The sequence below is a fragment of the Rhea pennata genome, chromosome 1, assembly GCF_028389875.1.
Source record: "Rhea pennata isolate bPtePen1 chromosome 1, bPtePen1.pri, whole genome shotgun sequence".
Lineage (NCBI taxonomy): Eukaryota > Metazoa > Chordata > Aves > Rheiformes > Rheidae > Rhea > Rhea pennata.
The window spans coordinates 160,498,317-160,517,183 of NC_084663.1; the positions used below are offsets into that span (position 1 = coordinate 160,498,317).

Genomic DNA, 18,867 nt, shown 5'->3' on the forward strand with positions numbered 1-18,867 from the left:
CACCTATGTCAGAAAGTTATCATCAGTGCTCTTCAGGAACCTCATGCATTGTTTGTGTTTGCTGTGTTGTTCCTCCAGCAGATACCAGGATGGTTAAAGTCCCTCATGAAAACCAGGGCCTGTGACTGGGAGACTACTTCCAGCTCTCTGTAGAAGGCCTCACTGACTTTCTCTTCTTGATCAGGTGGCCTGTTTACACCAGTGTCACCCATATTAGTCCACTCTTTAATCCTTACCCATAAGCTCTTGACCCTGCTCATCATCCACCCCTAGGCAGAGCTCCATGCATTCCAGTTGCTCTCTCACATAAAGGATGACTTTCTCACCTCACTTTCCTGGCATATCCTTACTAAAGAGCATGTACATCTCCATGGCAGTACTCCAGTCACAAGAGCTATCCCACCATGTCTCTGTAATCGCAACAAGATCATGGCCCTGCGACCACACACAGAGCTCTGGTTCTTCCTGTTTTTTTCCCCATGCTGCATGTGTTTGGTTCAGGCACTTCAGAGAGGTGTCTGAGCATGCTGATATCCCAGGAGGGGTGCAAGGGGATTCCCAATAGTCTTGTCTTGGGGATTCTTCCTTAGCTGCATGCATCTGCTGGAGGTATCCCCACCTAAGCCCAGTTTTGCTGACTACATGGTCCATATAACTCTCCCCATCTCCTATCTTTCTGAATTTAAAGCCTTCCTCACTACGTTGGCCAGCCTGTTGACAAAGGCATGTGTGTCCCATCTAGTGAGGTGGATCCCACTCTCCCAATCAGTTGCTGATCTTCAAAGAGGGTTTCAAAAAGATAAAAATAGTGTGAACACAGTCATCCACTACTACAAATTATGCAGTCGATTTTTCCACATTTGGGAGAATTGCAGGGATCAGCATACCCGGAGTGCAAAAGATGAGCCTCACCCTGGGAAACCCAGCAGTCTGATCATGGTGTCTCCCCTGCCAGGTAAGTGCCAGGTAAGCGGTGGACAAAAGAACAGGTAGAAAATCTATCATGTGATGTTATGTTGTCATTCAGACCAAACATTATGAAGGAATGGTTTTCTCTTTGGCTTGGCTTCCTAGTGAGGGTGAATTTGAACCCATCTCTCTGTACTCTCTGAAAAGGCAAAGGCAGCTCAGATGGGCTATTGCAGAGCAGAAATCCTGTTCAACAGCGGCCTATAGGATTCTCTCTCTAATCAGCATCTTCAAGAAATTTGTCTGAGAAACTCATAACAAATCTCTATTGAGCACTTATGAATTTGACTTTTTTTGAAAGTTTTTGAAAATGTGCCAAATTATTTTTTTTTCAGGGAGAGTTGATGTCATGTCGCTGTATAAAAGCTCCAGCTCATAGTTCATAGTATTTCAGCTTTCACAAACAGACGTGTCTCAAAGAAAAGTCATAAAGATTTATTAAAGCGGTCAAAACAAAATACTGTCCTTTTGTCCTGTTCTTGGAAATACCTGAACCGTTCTGGGCAAAATCAAAATAAAAAAGTGAGATATAAATACGGAAAATTTCAGTCAAGTTGTACAGTCTGATAAAATTAAAAATCAAGTAGAAATACCAGCTTATATCATATTTTAATTACTTTTTCATTTTTAGGATGCATAGTTATATCATCTCATAATTCTATCCTCTAAAGAATGGATTAAATTCCATTCTTGCCTGTGTTTCTTAGAATCTCTTAGACAGAATATGAAGTAGCATTGGTTCCAGTCACTTATTTTTCATTATCCCTTAGAAATTGAAAGTTGTTCCCAAAGAAGAATGAAGGTCAAATTGTTTAATTAAAAGAAGTTTTTTTTTTTTTTTTTTTGTTTTTTTTTGTTTTAAATAGGGATGGAAACTGAGAACAGCCTGCAAGACACATTGAGCTCCAAAGAGTTTCAGTTTAATCTAGTTTAGATTTAATTTAGTTTTAATTGCCCTGAATACCAAATTTATCTCACAAGTCTAGAAAGTCCTTTGATTAAAGAGAGCTAAAGAGATGTAATGAGAGACAAGAAGAAAAACCAAGAACTCTCACATATGGCATCTCTAGCTCAAGTCTCTGTATTCTTCTCTCTCTCATTTCATCTATTTGTTTGGAGTTTATGATTCTTTTTTATGCCAAAGATAGGGCAAAATGTTTGTCATTTCAGGCAAACTGAAAAGGTAATATCAGAACTGGAACAATATCTTGCTGGATCAAGCATGCTGTCTGGGGAGAAATGTACAGTATCTGTTCTTCCTCTGCTAACAGTTGTTTCTGTCCCTTAGAGTTTCTAACAACTTCTCCTTCCCCAACTCTGCCTGAAAGCATTTATGACTAAATTTTTGGGAAAAAAAAAGGCATTTCAAATATCTCTTAATTTTGCCTTATGCCATAATTAGCCTGAAATGTCAGGGCACCAAAATTTTAGTTTGCATGTTAATTGCTCTTTATTAATATAGCAGAAAAAAAAATCTAGCTCAGTTTCTACAGCAACAAGAGGATTTTTTAATAGTTTTCACTTGTTATGTGACCCATTGGTTATAACATTTATTTTAATATGATATGTAAATAAGACTATATTATTCTATACGCTTGTTTATGAATACTTTCCTAGCTAAGCAATTAAAATTCTTTGATAAAAAAAGGAGGAGGGCATACACGGCCAGCAGCACAACTGATTTTTGTCTCTCTGGTAGTACAAAGGTTTTTTTTACCTGTGAGCTGAAGGGCTGGGTGCCTCCGATTGCATTTTTTTTCAGGTGGTTTGGTAAAACATCTTACCTTTTTCTTGCCCTCTTTCTGCAGGGGAGTTTCGAAAAGCATAACGCAAACTAAAAACCTTACACATTGTCATCCTCTATAAAGGTGTGATGTATCAATGGTGGTTTAATATGGAGTTTTTTGTAATAGAGACAGACAGGTGCTTGATGAAGCAGTTAATGAGAAAGAATGATGTTTGGAACAGTTGATAAAGCTGGTCCTACATGTCCTGCTGATAGACGGTTTATCTGTTTCAGGTAGGCAATACTGCAAATAATAAATAGAGACAAACTGTGGCAATCATGTAAGCACAGGGCTTCAGAAATCACCACACTTGTGGTTAACCTTAACAGAGCAACACTTGCTTGATTCTAACAGAGTCTCGTTAGGGGTAAAAAAGAAAAAAAAAAGTCTTTCTGGAGGGTTCACATTTATTTAATGAAATAGGACAAGGGTCCTATTTCAGGGTATTTAAATTCCGATTTTAGCAAATAAAGTTGAAAATTATCTTTTTTCCCCCAGTATTCCTGTTGTTCTTAAAATCCAACTATTGCAATAGTGGATTAAAATGATGGAAAAAAATCAAATTAGTCTGTTTTTTTCCCTTATGATTAATGAAGGAAAATGAAATAAAAATTATCTTCAGTACAGCAAAGTAAGTTTGCAGAAAAGCCTCCTATCTGCAGGATTTTTCCTGTTTTTCTTCCAAATTTCCTCAGATTTTTTTTTTATTAGATGCAACAAATACTTAAAAAATATAGGGAAATCAGCACAAATCCAAAAACAAATGCAGACATCCTGTTATTCGTAAGAAAAATCCTCAAAGGGAACCAATGACACATCAGACCTGCAGAAAACTCTGCCCCAGATTTTACTCCTTAGCTATATCATGCAATATAAAGTGAAAATCTGTGGAAAATAGGGATATGTGATATTTTACCTCTGTGCTTAGTGTGCTTGGCTATTTGGATGCTGGGCATGTTATATCCGCTGTTTTCTCCTGGTACTGTCCAAGTTTTTGGTCTTGGATGTGTTATAATGGTAGAAGTCTTTCTAGGCAATAGAATAGTGTGTAGCTTGAAAAGTGGGTGGTTTAACTGGAAAGTGGGACAGAAGCAGAGTTGTTTCTGTGACTCTTGCTATATTGGGCCTCCTTTGGAGCCATGACCATAACTAAAGGTGTTTTTCTTGGATGAATACTCTGGCAAAATTCTATTCTGGAAAATCCTAGAGCATTCAGATAAGGAAGAAGATCAGGAAGAAAACAATAATAAAGTACCCTTGGGCAAATTTGGTGGCAGAGATGGTAGATGAAAATTTATAGTTGTATTAAGGTTCCTTCTGGGAGTCCAAAGACTCACTCCTGCCTTCTCTCCTGCATGCTTTGCTGCTGCGTGCAAGTCCTACCTTCTTACTCAGAGTAGTTCCTCCTCTAATGTCAAGCATCTGCCCCTCTGGACTATCTATCAAGGAGTAATAACAAAGCATCTAAAAGAGATATTAAGCTGTAGACATTGGGGCTCAAACCTGTCTTTGGATATTAAAAAGGAGAAGAGTGCGTGTTCCTTACTCCTGTGGCGCTCTCATGGCTTCCCAAGAGATACCTGGTATTGCTTCCCGTTACAGACAGGATACCAAGTTAGAGGGATTTTAAGCCAGACTCGATATTGGCAATTTTTGTGTTCAGGCCAGAAGTATAAATTTTTGACATAATGAATTGGTTATTTCTGAATTATAAAAAATATCTCTTGGAGGGTATCTTGAGGTCATTTACCAGAAAAAAAGACTCTTTCCCCACAACAGGTTAAGAATTCAAACAGACTTTGTTATCATTAACCCGTGTTTGTATGTTTAGATTTGCCTTAGTTATACTGAGTGGTGCTCTGACATCTCTCAAAAGTCATTTCCATATGCAGCGGTGCAAGTACTGCAAGTCCCGTTAAAGCATCTGCTTGTGAAATGTGGTTTTCAAAAAAGTTTTAAATAGCTAGATCTAGAAAGGAGTGAGGATCCAGCAGGAGGAAATTGTTTTTCTGCTAAATTTAGGACTGCCAAGATTTCGTGACAGATAAAAGTTCAATTTCCCAGGTAAAACTCAGCCTAATTCTTTTGATAGCTGCAAGTAGCTTTGAAGACATGACAGGCAAGGTGTGGTTTATGTGACTAAAATTATACGTCTGTTGATGTTTTCGGCATTATAATGCTTGGCAGTGATTCATCTTGAGGATTAGCACACTTTTAAGCAACACGCCCAACCTCTAAAACCACCACCCATCCGGATTCAGATGACGGGGCTCAGGAGGATGTCAGCTTTGCCTCTCTTACACACGCGGCGCACACAGTGGTCACAGCTTTAGCGCTATGACTTGACTTGATTCATCTCTACTTCTGTATGTCCGTGCTATCTGTTTCCACGTCAAAGCCGCACAGAGCCCGTGTGACAGGCTCACTCTTCCCTCCAGCAATGTCACCACCTTCCTTGAAGCGCGTGTGATTATCAGCAGTCTGCCAGCTAACTGCTTGTGGTGCTTGGCTGGACTGATGGCAGCTGACCACCTTCAGCCCTCGCGGTAGGAGGCTTTTGGAGCTCATACAGACTAATCCTGCATCATCCCAGAAGTGCCCAGCATCTCTGCCTGCAGAGGCTCAAGGTTATCATCGGGGGATGCTATGCCTTGCAGAGTTAGGTCCACAGGCACAAAACTTTCCCATTAAGAGGAGACAGAGGCAATAACAAGCCTCTGGAAAAAAAGACAAGAAGCCTTGTAGAAGATGCTTTGTGGCCTGGAGAAGTCATGCAGCAGAGTGGAGGCACCATGAATGGCACTGGCCCAGGAGTGCTGGGCTTGGTGGTGCTTAGGAATGCCAAAAGCCACTTTTTCAGCTAACTGGGGAATGCCTGAGCACTCCCACAAGAGAGAAAGAGCCCAGGTAGGAGTGCACAAGGAGAAAAAAAGGGTTTTCTTACAAGAGTGTTACAAAGCAATGCAAGGCTGAGCCAGATGATGGGGATGCTTAGCTGGATTTCTACATTATGAACAGGTTTGACCAAAGATTTTTCTCATGTAATGATTTGTTGTTGAAGAAGAGCTTTTACCTCAGGGGCTGCTTTTCAGATTAGCCAGGCTATCCAGGGAAACCTCTCTGAAGCCAGATGTAAATGTTTTTCTGTGGAATGAATCCCAAAGAATGTTTCTGCACAACTAGAAAGTTTCTGCTAAAACACTACAGTCTGTGCGCATATCCGTGCCGCACCTGAAAATTGCAATGAGCAATTGATTACCGACGTACATGCTGCTTTGGGATTAAGAAATACATGTGTGGGTCTCTTGTGATGGTGGTGGTGGTGAAGTAACAGTGTGCCAACTGTTTAAAACTCTTGGCATGAGCACCATTATTCTCCATAAATATATTGTGCCAAATTCACTTTTTGTATTGCATTGACTGATCATTGATTCACTTGCTAAACAAAATATCAGATTTAACAAAATATCAAAATATCAAATTTATTTGCCAAGTATGATATGTAATTCTCTCCGCTTGGCAGTTTGAGTGTATTGGGCATGATTTTATTGGCTTGTGTGAGTTGCTTGCTGCTTTATTATGCATCAAGTAAAGTTTGGGGTATGACTGTCACTTCTAATTTCTCTGCAATTAAGCGGACAACAGCACATGGTTAAATAAACAGTGTGTCATTAAAACCACCCATATGCACATATGCACCAAGACAAATGTAATAGTGAACTGGAACATGCTGGTTCTTAAGAAAAAGGAAATCAGCTGTCTTAACTATCAAAGCAGTGCCAATCTTGTTTCCCTTCGTTTTTTATCTCTTCCTATACTTACTGCGTACTGCTGCTGCTGATGTGCATCTTCCTATGATGCATCTGTGTTTAGTTGCTGTAGGCTCCCTGCTCTTTCAAAGAAGAGAAGTAGCTACTATCCAAGGGCAATTCTGGCTCTGGTGGTGTCACTTGGAGTTCCTCTCTCTCTTCTTCTGTAGATGAAGACTAGAATGACCAAGTTTCCAACGTAAGGGATGTCATTTAGATAGGATGAATCTAGATGATCCTTTGTCGTATTTCATAGGAGCTAAGAGAAGGAGGACTGTTTCCCCATACTTGTTAGCGCTACCCAGCCCCTAGAGAACTGTTGCCTATTCTGTGTTTTGAGCAGTTGGCAGACTGGGAAACACCAAGTATTAGGATTTTGAGAAGTTCCTTAATCTGGCTGGGAAGTTCACAGAATCACAGAATGGCAGAATCACAGAGTGGTTGAGGTTAGAAGGGACCTCTGGAGATCATCTAGTCCAACCCCCCTGCTCAAGCAGGGTCACCTAGAGCATGTTAGAAAGGGTTGCATCCAGGCGGGCCTTGAAGATCTCCAGAGAAGGAGACTCCAAAACCTCTCTGGGCAACCTGTTCCAGTGCTCTATCACTCTCATAGTAAAGAAGTTCTTCCTCATATTCAGGCGGAACGTCCTGTGGTTCAGTTTGTACCTGTTGCTTCTTGTCCTGTCACTTGGCACCACTGAGAAGAGTCAGCCCCATGCTCTTGACACCCTCCCTTAAGATATTTGTAGACACTGATAAGATCCCACCTCAATCTTCTCTTCTCCAGGCTAAACAGGCCCAGCTCTCACAGCTGTTCCTCACAGTAGAGATGCTCCAGTCCCCTGATCATCTTCATAGCCCCACACTGGACTATCTCCAGTAGCTTCATGTCTCTCTTGTACTGGGATACCATTTGCCTTCTTGGCTACAAGAGCACGTTGCTGGCTCATGACCAGCTTGCTGAGAAGACACTTTGTCCCTTCATCCAGCTCACTGATAAGTAAGTTTAACAAGACTGGACCCAGTTTTAGCTTTACATTAAGATTCTTTGTTTGCTTTTCAGTGGAAGTAGCTGAGAGCAAGTATCTGTGAGATGAAATAGAGTTTAGGCTACTCTCTCTCTGTGGTTAGAAAAGGAAGCCAGGTTGAAGGAGAGGCCGCCGTCATCCTCATCGAGCTGACTTAGCCCCTGCTCCTGTCCTTTGCTCTGGTTAGGCAGACTGAGCCAAAATAACCCCTGGGGTGTCAAAGCGCCCAGGCTGATGAAATACCCAAAGCACTCTTCTTGACTGCTCGGTGAGTCATTTATGCAGGGAGATTAGGAGCACAAAGTGAAGGTTGACAGCAAACTAGCCAGATAAGACAGCATTTACTAACTATTTAAAATACAGAATCATAGAATAATTGAGATTGGGAGTGATCTCTGAAGACTACGTAGTCCCACAGCCTGCTAAAAGCAAGGTCAAATTCAAAGTTAGAGCACATCGCTGATATATGGGTAAATATGGGTCTAAGTATGGATAAATGACTACAAAATATGTGGGGCAGTGGAGACTTAGCCTTAGGTTAGTTGATACCAGGCTCTTGGTCTGGGAAAAAAAAAAATTTTTTTGTAAACCAACAAAGATGTTTAAAACTTTTGTGCTGAAAGTTGCCTTTCCTCTTTTCTCAGTGAAAGCTCTGTATGTCTGTTCCATGCTGGCAAAACCTGGACTTTTTTGCTACCAAAGTAACACTGCCTCCCCTAATAAAACACATCCTCAGTGACCAGGCTTCCTCTGGGATGATGCCAGTGTATGCTGCTGTCTCTGTCCTACTAACTGTCCTCCACAGTCCCCAAACACGCCTGTGTCTCTGTCAATCAGTCTGAATATAATTTTGAACTCTGCTGCACAGAAGCCACAATGTCCCAGAAGCGGCTGCTCCTGCTCTTAAAACTTGCTAATTATGGAAGTGTCCCTTTTCCATTAGCTCCCAGCCACAAGCAAAAAGCACAAAAAATTAGGCTAAAATATAAAGCAGGGGAGGGGGTGCTGGGTCCTCATGATGCCGGAGGGAAAGGAAAGGAGATAAGAGAAGTCCTGCATCACTTGAGAGGTGGAAAAGAAATGGTGCTGAGGGTCCCAGGTTTCCCACACGGCTTGGGCTCGTGTGCAGGGTGCATAGGGATCGACTGTCCCAGATCACTCAGCCTGACAGAGAAGGTGAGAGATGCCACCAAGAAAGGCATGAGCTGGTGAGTGTATCTGCTGTACCACTCGAGGGTATGCTTAACAGCTTTTCCTCTTCTGATTTCCTTATAAGTAACTACATTTTTGGCCTCAATTTTTAATAGTCAGCATGTTATACAGGGGACTTGATGTCAGCATGTCAGCTGAGCTCAGAGGAGATATTTTAGCATTTTCACTGTAAGCCCTATGTTGAACTCAGGCTGAACATTTTTCTGATGTAAGTACAGTCTTCATCTGATTTTAAGGGCTCAGACTGTTTTAATGGCATCCTGCTGGTGACTCCTGGTCAAAAATGAAACATACACCTTGGGCAATTCTGTTATACCCAATTTTTGTGCAGCATCACAGCAGGATGGAATCAAAACCAGGATGAAAGAGTCGCAGAAGAATTTCCTTCTCATAAAGAGAGTTTTCCATACCATAAAGAGACTCCCTTTTTGACTCAGAACAGGCAGAACAACTTTATATTCCCTTGTCACAGGGCTGCTATCACGGGTATGCAATCAGGGAGCCGAGGAACAGCCGGGTGTGCGTCATCCCTACTATTTTTGACTGCAGAAGGATCGCTAGTGGCCCAGCATGGCTAAACCTATGTTAGAGCTGCCTGGAGACGGTGTTTGGTTCAACCATCACACTGTTTTATTTAGCTGAGAGGTCCCCTCACCTTCCCCCTGTGGGGGGAGTTTGGACATCCCAAGCTCAGCCCTGATCCAGCCCAGCTGTGCAACCTTGGCTCAGGCACCCGAGGACCTCGCTAGCCTGTGAGAAAGAGCTGTGGGAAGGTCTGTGGAGTAAAAGCGAGCAAGATAAGAAAGGCAAAATTGCAGACGGAGGTAAGATCACTGAGACAGAGCTCATTAGCGGTTCAAGAGGAAAAAGGCTGACGTGGAAAGATCCTAAAGGAAGACTGGAGAGCGAGGAGATGGGAGGATCATTTGGAGAAGCAGCAGGGCCTGACCCTTCCCCACCTGCCTGACAGCAAAGGCTCTTTAAATGCCTTATTGGGGTGGTGGATGCACTAACGCCTAGCTTGGCAACTCATTAAATCCCAGCTATCTGGCAGGTATTTTGATCAAGAAATGCCTACTTTGTATATACAGAAGTTATATATATCATATTTGCCGAGCCTTTTTGCCTATGGTAGATGTTGGCTGAATAAAATGAGTCAACATGTGATGGCTGAACCCTAAAGAATGACAAATAGATTCCACAAATACACGTGAAACCAGAAATGCTTTTGCATGCCTGAGGCTCTCGGATGAGCATGAAGGCTAATGCAGAGTGAGATACAAGCCTGCCCTCTCCAGCCACCAGCAAACTGTCCCTGGTGCACAGCTGGACTTTCAAGATACAGTTAAGAGTACAAGAACTGAGATGCTCTTAAAGCCAAGGGAGAAAAGTGTTAGAAATGGAGCAATACACTCTCCATCTTGTAGTAGTTTCCAGTTTAGAGGCTGCCGATAATTCCATATTGACCATTGCTTTTAGTAGTGATGAACACTTAAAAATCCACAAACTCCTCGAAATGAGAGATTTATCCCTCATTAATTTTTTTTAGTAGTCAGGTCCGTTATCACTTTTTGAATTCATTTTATTTTGGCCTTTGTAACAATCCTTAGCACTACGTTCTGTGGTTTAATGACACATGCATGGAAAGGTGCTTCCTCTGCTTTGTTTAGATCAGCTTCCTAATCACTTCACTGGGCTGCTCCAAAACTCTTGCACCGAGAGGCAATCCAAAAATTTTCTGTCTTCACCTCCTTTATACCGTTTGTGATAGCAGAACTCTCCAGTCTTCCTTCTAGCATATGCCTTAACTTTATTTTTCCAAGCAGTAGTAAAAATTCATAAAAATTCCATCTTTATAATGTCACACTGTCTAAAGAAGAAGGAAAGGATTGAAACTCATGGTTCTGCTTATATGATGATCTCCATGTAGTTTACTATGATAACTACTGCAGCTACCGCTACTGATGAGAAACCAAGATACTTCACTTAAGAAAAAGATACCTGTTTCAAATTAGGTGAAGACACTTGTAGAAGGTTTGTTGGGCAAGATATTTTATTGTAAGAAAAAGCCCCCCTACATTCCTTCCTTCCTTCCTCCCTTTCTTTATTTTGCTCTTTTTTTCTTTCGTTCTTTCTCTTTCTCTTTCGCTTTTTCTTTCTTTCTCTCACTCTCCTTTTTCTTCCTTCCTTCCTGTCCTTCCATCTGTCTTACTGTCTTTCTTAGCTTCTCTTCCACTTTTACAGTATGGAGACTTTCAGAACTGATCCTCAATGTCACAGGTCATGAGAAAACAGGACCGGGCTTCGTACGATAAAAAGAAATGCACAACCACTAAATGTATAAAAAATGGTCTGAAATGTGTCCAAAGAGTATTTGTATAGGCATGCAGTCTTCTCAATACAGATAAAAACCAAAGAATAGATAACAGGGCTGAACAATATTATATAATTCAAGGCCACCTCCTTGAGAATACATCGGCTGGATACATGAAAAGTTTCAGAAGAAGAAGCAAGTCTTCCCATTCTTTAAGTTGATTAAAAACAATGAAACAAAAATATTGCACTGAGCAGGAATTAAAGTGCTTTCTCACAAGTTATAAGTTCCTCATGGAAAGATTAAAGACAAATTCAATTTTGCTTGTAGCTATAGACACCTTAGCGCGACTTAAGCAATTCTCTAGTGACAGAAAGAGTCTGCTAAAGCATCCAACTGAGAAACTACGGTTTCTCTTACTTTCACTTTCTCTACTGATACTATATATAAGATTAGCTGGAAGATTATGTTCCACTCCCACCTACTGGCCAATAAAATGTGCACACTATAATTCCTTTTTTTTTTTTTTTTTTTTTTTTTAAAGGACTAGGTGAATTTGTGCTGCCCTTCCTAGAAATGACTGTGAGGAGAAACTGGTTTTACTGATATTTTGCTTACTGAGAGATCAGCTCTGAGGAGCTTAAAAATTAAATATCATAAAATTATAGAACTGGTAAGGTTGGAAGGGACCTCCGGAGATCATCTAGTCCAACCCCACTGATCAGCAGGCTTACTTAGAGTATGGTAGATGGGGAAATATAAACAACTTCTAAATCAAAGTAAATCTATTTGAGTCACTGAAGACCGGAAACAAATACAGCCGTAGGTAGGCTTTTATTCTAGAAAAGAAAATGAAGACAAATTTAGGCCAGGGTTTTAAGACCTAGCTTTACTTTTTCATTTTTATAGATATGCAGTTAATAGTAGGATCACACTGTAAGATGACAGGTCATGTACACTAAAAAATGTGAGCTTTCTGTAGACTGACAGCTTTTGTTGGCTTTTAAATAGCCCATGTGGAGAGTGTCCCACTAGCAGCATCTTGTGGGATCCCAAGCTGGCCACAGCTACCAGGAGCTGTCCGGGTCCTTGCTCCACAGTCAGGTCTGGTTCAGGTCCCTGCCCCTGGAGTTTACTAGCTACCATGGGAGCAAATTCAGCTACAGCTTGAGTGGGGCTGGCACAGCCCTGAAGGCACTGTGGATGTGATTTAGATCTAGGTTAAGATGCCTTAGTGTTGGCATCTCCAATCTTCCCATTTACCTGCAGAACTGGTAGAGATCAATGCTGCAGAATTAGTGTATATTAAAGGCTATTATGGTTGCAAAAAAATCTACTGGAGTTGATTTTCTAGAAAGAGCCTGATGCAACTCTGAGATCAGAATTAAGAAGCATAAAGTCATGTTAATTAACTTGTTTGATTAGCCACATCATCTTGGAAGCACATCATCCTGCAATCACATGTCTGGGAGAGGCTCCAGAAGGTTGCATAGCCTATTTCTGTGCCCAAAGGCAGAATCACCTATTTCAGCAACATTCCTCGACAAGTATTAATACAGTCTGTTCTTAAATATCACAAAAGTTTGATCTTCCATGTTCCTGCTACAGTTTATTCCGGGCTTCTATATCCTCAGTGTTAGATTTTTTTTCCTAATATCCGGTCTTAATCCTCTTTGTTGCACCTAAATGCCATTTTTTCTTGTATTCCTTATACACAGCCCTGTTTCCATCTGGGAATATTCCTGGGTGCATATTGTCTTCCCCAGTCTCCTCCCCAGACTGAATAACTTCAGTTTGTTCAGTCTTCCCTCTTAGTCATGTTTTCTATACCTCTGCTAATTCTGATTGCCCACATCTGGTCTTTCTTCCCTGAAAAGCAGAGTTGAAAATATAATGCTACTTCTTCTGAGAGCTAACCAGGGTGAGTAAACATGCTGGGTCGATCATTTAATATTTTCTCTGGGATATCTGATTTTTAGCAATAACTTGATACTGTTGACTCCTGTTCTGCTCATGACCCACTGAAGTTTCAGATCTTTTTCTGCAGACTTGCTACCTAGTCCATTATTTTCCTTCCCCTTTTCCTGCAACTGCTTGTTCCTACTCAGGCTTAGAATCTGATATTTGCCCTTGCTGAATCCTATGCTACTTTTTCTAACTATTTCTTCAGTTTATCTATTACTTTGAATTATAACCCTGTCCTAAAGCTTACTTTCTTCTTTTCATTATTTGGATATTTAATAGGAATATTCTCTTTTTCCATCACCCATTGGACTAGGTCCAGGACAGCCCCACAGAGACGTTATTTGTATTCACATTCACTGGGAGACCATGATAGTTCCTTCTTGAACAGTTTTCCAATTACTTTTGGTCTTATCCTATTCTAATTTCAAAAAGGGCAAGGAGGAGGACACAGGGAACCACAGGCCAGTCTGCCTCACCTCAGTCCCTGGAAAGGCGATGGAGCAGCTCATCCTGGATGCCACCTCCAAGCATAGGAAGAGTAAGAAGGTGGCCAGGTATAGTCAGCATGGATTCACAAAGAGGAAATCCTGCTTAACAAACCTCACAGCCTTCTATGATGGAATGACTGGCTGGATAGATGAGGGGAGAGCAGTGGATGTTGTTTGCATTGACTTCAGGAAGGCTTTTGACACTGTCTCCCAGAACATCCTCCTAAGTAAGCTCAGGAAGTGTGGGATAAGTAAATGGACAGTGAAGTGGGTGGAGAACCAGCTGAACGGCAAAGCTCAGAGGGTTGTGATCAGCGGCGCAAAGTCTAGCTGGAGGCCTGTAGCTAGTGGTGTCCCCCAGGGTCAACAGTGGGTCCAGTTTTGTGCAACTTATTCATCAGTGACCTGGATGAAGGGATGGGGTGCACCTTCAGCAAGTGTGCAGATGACTCCAAACTGGGAGGAGTGGCTGATACACCAGAGGGCTCTGCTGCCATTCAGAGGGACCTGGACAGGCTGGAGAGCTGGGCAGAGAGGAACCTCATGAAGCACAACAAAGGGAAGCGCAGAGGCCTGCCCCTGGGGAGGAAGAACCCCAGGCGGCAGAACAGGCTGGGGGCTGACCTGCTGGGGAGCAGCTGTGCAAAGAAGGACCTTGGGGTCCTGGTGGACAACAAATAGACTGTGAATCAGCCATGTGCCCCTGTGGCCAAGAAGGCCAACAACATCCTGGGGTTGCATTGGGAAGAACGTTGCCAGCAGGTCGAGGGATGTCCATTCCAAACTCAACCCTTCCTTGATTTTGTGATTTCATCATGACTATGTCTGTAGTTTACTTATCAGAATTGTATGTGTGTCAGTGTCAACGTTTTCCAAGTCAAGGTATGTGATTATCAACTATTTCTCCTCTATGCAGAAGGAAACTATGTCAGTTTAGGATGATTTGTCCTTGCTAAATCCACCTTCGCTGTTATTTATCTTCTTTTTTTATAGATGCTTAAATTTATTTGATTAATTGTTTCAGTTTTTTGGGGAGAGGAACTCAAGATAGCTAGCTATCATTCCATATTTAATTTTTTTGACTCCTTTTAAAGCTAAGTACCACAGCCTCCTTTCTTAGGTTGTAAAGTACCTTGTCTGTCTTCCAAGTGTTCTCAAAGATTGCTACTGTCATTTTTTTTAAATCCACTAGGATAATATTCATGAGACCTGCTGATTTGAAAAAAATGCCTAGCTTATTTAAGTGTTTTCTAATATGTCTTTTCTCTATTCTGAACTGCGATCCTACCCCTCTGTCACTGTTTTTTCCTGTATCAGCTGACTGCTTGCTTTTTCTTGTGTAAAGACAAATACAGAAAGGGATTTGGTCTCTTCTGGTGTCATCTGTCAGTAGATTTTATTTTTAATCAAGCAACAGTTCAACATTCTTGTTGGTCATCTTCTTGTTACTTAATATTCCCACAGAAAAAATTCTTGTTACCTTTGAAATCACTCATCTCCTTGAATCTTTCTTTTTTTCTTTCTTTTTTTTTTTTAACCTGGGCATTTCTGATTTTCCCCCTAATTCATTATGCTATTATCCTTAGACATTGTGACCAACGCAACCTGGTTTCCACTGCTGTATGCTTACTTCCTGCATCTGAAGTCATTGGGAAGCCCATCAGTCAGCCAAACGGGTTTCTCATGGCACTTTCTGTTCTTCCTCTCCCTTGGGAAAGCTGCCACTTGCAAACTAGCATCTGTACTCTAACAGTGTTTCTAAAGAGCCCTTAACTGTTTTTTTTTTCTTTCTATTTGTGACCTGTGAGATTTTACCCATGAATTTTCTGCGTATATCATAGAATTGGTAAGGTTGGAAGGGACCTCTGGAGATCATCTAGTCCAACCCCCAAACAAGTGGCCCATATGGGGATCGGACCCACGACCTTGGCATTATTAGCACCACACTCTAACCAACAGAGCTAAACCTAACCCCCATCGAAGCCCACCTTCTTGAAATCCTGTGACTTATTATGTTGCTCTCATTCTTGCCTTAAGGAACGTGAATATTGTCTTTATGCAGGTAGTCTTGTGTTCTCAATTACTTGCTGCCTCCAGTCAGGATAAAATCTCTTTCTCTAGCAGCTTCTTGTACCCTTCATTAAAAAATAAAACAAAACAAAACAAAATAAAAAATAAAACAAGACTTCTCAGGAGCTCTGCACTACTATATTCTTTTTTTGAAACAATTTTTGGCTGTTTGACACCTTCACTAGCACTGAGTCTCAAACAGTTGCAAGTAAATGGTGGTTTTCACAAAAAAAATCCATCTGGTTTGGTAACCTAGAGTCACCTCACTCACAATGTCAGTGCACGTTCTTCTTCCCATTGCTTCCCACCAAGGGTTTTACAAAAAGTCTTTTTCCCTCAGCAATTTGGACTATGAGCATGATGTTCACAGAGAGCAATGCAGTCTGAAAGCGACTAAAGGTATGCCCAGTCAACAGCTTTTAGAGTGCTAAAAGCACAACTTAAACAATTCTGTTATGGAACATTAGGTTCACTGGCCACCACAACTGGGTCTGACACTGAGACAGAGATTCAAAGCCAAAACAGAGGGAAATAAATTTTAATGACACATATGCAGTAATAACAGCTTGAGCTGGGTGCCTCTGAAGAGGGAACGTGTTTGAACAAATCCCTGGATAATCATACCCTTCCAGTCTAGTATCCACCCCATAGTTCTGAGTTTGGGGTCTTCCAGCTCGCAGTTGGTCCTTTCCTTGGTTTCCAGGTGTGTTCTTTACTTCTTATCTCACTTCCTTGTGGGTATCAATGGGTCTTTTACTTCCTTATCTTGTCCCTGGAACCAGTGTTCATGGTTAGCTCTTTCTTGCGTAGTTTTCTGGCTCTTCTACTCGCTTATCTTGTCCTCCGAATCAGTCTTGTGGTTCCTTTATTTCTTTCTTCTGTGTCCTAGGTTAAAATCCGTCTCCCTGCCAGTGCTCATTAATGCTAAACTGCTTATTTCTCTCTGCAAATTCCCACGTTCTACAATATAGTCTTCTATCCAGAATTCTGCAGCACATTAATTAAAATTTTAAGGATGTTATGACATTAATTGAAAGTAATATCAAAGATAAATAAAATGAATAGGACTGCAATAACCCTATTCATTGTTGTATTTTATGGACTAAAAGCATCTGTTCTTCTGTTCATTGAACTCGGAAGTATCTCAGATCTATTGCACCAGACTTTTGAGGGTCCAGATGCTTTGATGTACAGCTTAAGGTGATTTTGCCACAAAGTACACAGACCCTGATTATAGTTTATTTTATCTAGCTTATGTTCTCAACATACCCATTGGCAAGACATTACAGACAGGACCATTCAAACAAGCAACATCTTTGAAGATACCTTTCAAAATTATATTCAGTTCCTTTTTAAAAACATTATACTGACATTTCACTTTGAAATACTTTGACTTTTCTCTCTCACTTTGAGGTGAGAGAGAAACTTACCACGTTAGATGGATAGATGGAATTTTTAGCTTTCTTGAAAGGATGATTTGTTTTCTTGGATGCTTCTATCAATTACTTATAATATTTAAAGCTTTAGTTCAATTTTGATATCAGCTCTCAGAAAAGATAACACAAAGCATTTCTAAATAGTCATATGGGTATGCAGATAGATGTAGAATCAGTGCAGCTGAAGAGAGCATCTAAGTTTTTGCTTGGAGGTATTGACTTTCTTGTATTTTAATAGGCAAGCTGTTTGGTAAACAGAAGGGAGATCTATAATCCCTCTAGGAGCCTATGGAGAGAGTTAAGCCCTGTATATTCTGTTTACAAATACTTCTGATCACTCAGATATGTAGTGATGTTCTTGCTTTTCTAATTACTGAAAATATGAAAGCCTGTTCTTTGATGCTTAAATGCCTTCACTTCCCACAGAGTATTCTTCCCATGAAGTTATATTCTTCTTGACATCATGATTGTCTATAGTGAATATTGATGTCATTTATGAAGGATTACAATCTATTTCACCAAGAGAAGAAGGAAAAGCAGATGAATTTCTGAGTCAAATACCCAATTGTCCTCAACCAAACAAAGTAAAAAAGAAATAAGAAAAAAGATTAAGAAAAAAGAAGAGAAAGACTTCAGTTGAAAAGACTGACTATGTTGTATCAATAGAACTGTCTACTCTTGAGCATTTGCTGAAATCTCCAGTAGGATATCAATGGATCTTTGAAAGGAAAAAGCACGTCAGTCCACTTCAGAAAAGCAGAATTGTGGAAGCTATGAACGCTCCTCTAAAAATTCATTTCATGCAGCAGCACCTTAGGGGCAAATCATTTCTCTACATGGTTTCCTAAGCTTGAGAGTCGGAGAGCACAGATTTTTTTCTGTGAAAAGTCTGCCATACCATGAGTTGTCATGCTTCAGAGCTGTTACGGTAGTTTCCCTCTTTGAGATCTGCTTTCAGTAGATGATTTACTGGTGGGTAGATTATTTTTCCTTATAGAAAGGTATTTTTCTCTGGGATTCAAGCTCTGCTGAACACCATCAGCCCTCTGCATAGTGGCAGCGAACATCTCAGCACAGAGGCATGCTCCTGGGATAGAAACCTCCAAACCTTCCCCTGGAGTCCTGGGAAGGGGATCTGAATGGTATTTTTCCTTTATCTGAAACTTCTATTATAAAAAAAGAGCAGAATTTATCTACAGGTGAAGAGGTGTCCTAATTTATCCTAAAGTGGGAACAACAGCAACAACATGTGTCCTTCCTGGTTTCCTGTAACTTTTAGTACTGTTATTTTCAAGACAGCATATAAGAGAATGCACTTCTACTCTACATTGTTTGCATAGTGGAATAAAAAGAATATTAAATGATGAAAAGTAAGTATGAAGTATGTTCTGTGAATACAGTAGAGATTGGTCTTCTTGATTTTCGAAAACAGATTGGGAGGTCTACCAACAACTCTTAGGAGGAAAAAAAAGTCTTTGGGTCTCATAAATGATTGAAATGATTTGTTTTACTGGTTCCCCATGTGGTCTGAATTGTGAGAGACATTTTTTAAATCATAATTTTAGTCAGAGATGATACTGAGGTCTTGAAAAAAAAACATATTCTCCTAATATTTACATGTCTGCTCTGAGTGTTGAGGGATTTTAGAGTGGATTTATGAATTCACTTTTCTGTCAAACATTCAAACCTAGTATTCAGAAGTAAAATAAATCATTGAAGAAGAAAGCTAGGCTTCCAAGAGGTAAATTAAAATGGTAAATGCAAGTAGGTGCTACTCAGCTTCTCACAA

The 18,867-nt window shown here is 40.7% G+C and overlaps 1 non-coding gene across 1 annotated transcript; it reads right to left on the reverse strand.

Moving 5' to 3' along the window:
* Positions 1–799: 799 nt before the first annotated feature.
* LOC134135776 (U1 spliceosomal RNA) lies at positions 800–963 on the reverse strand. The gene has a single exon (XR_009957363.1). It is a non-coding gene; the product is annotated as a U1 spliceosomal RNA (small nuclear RNA).
* Between the last annotated feature and the right edge of the window lie 17,904 nt (positions 964–18,867).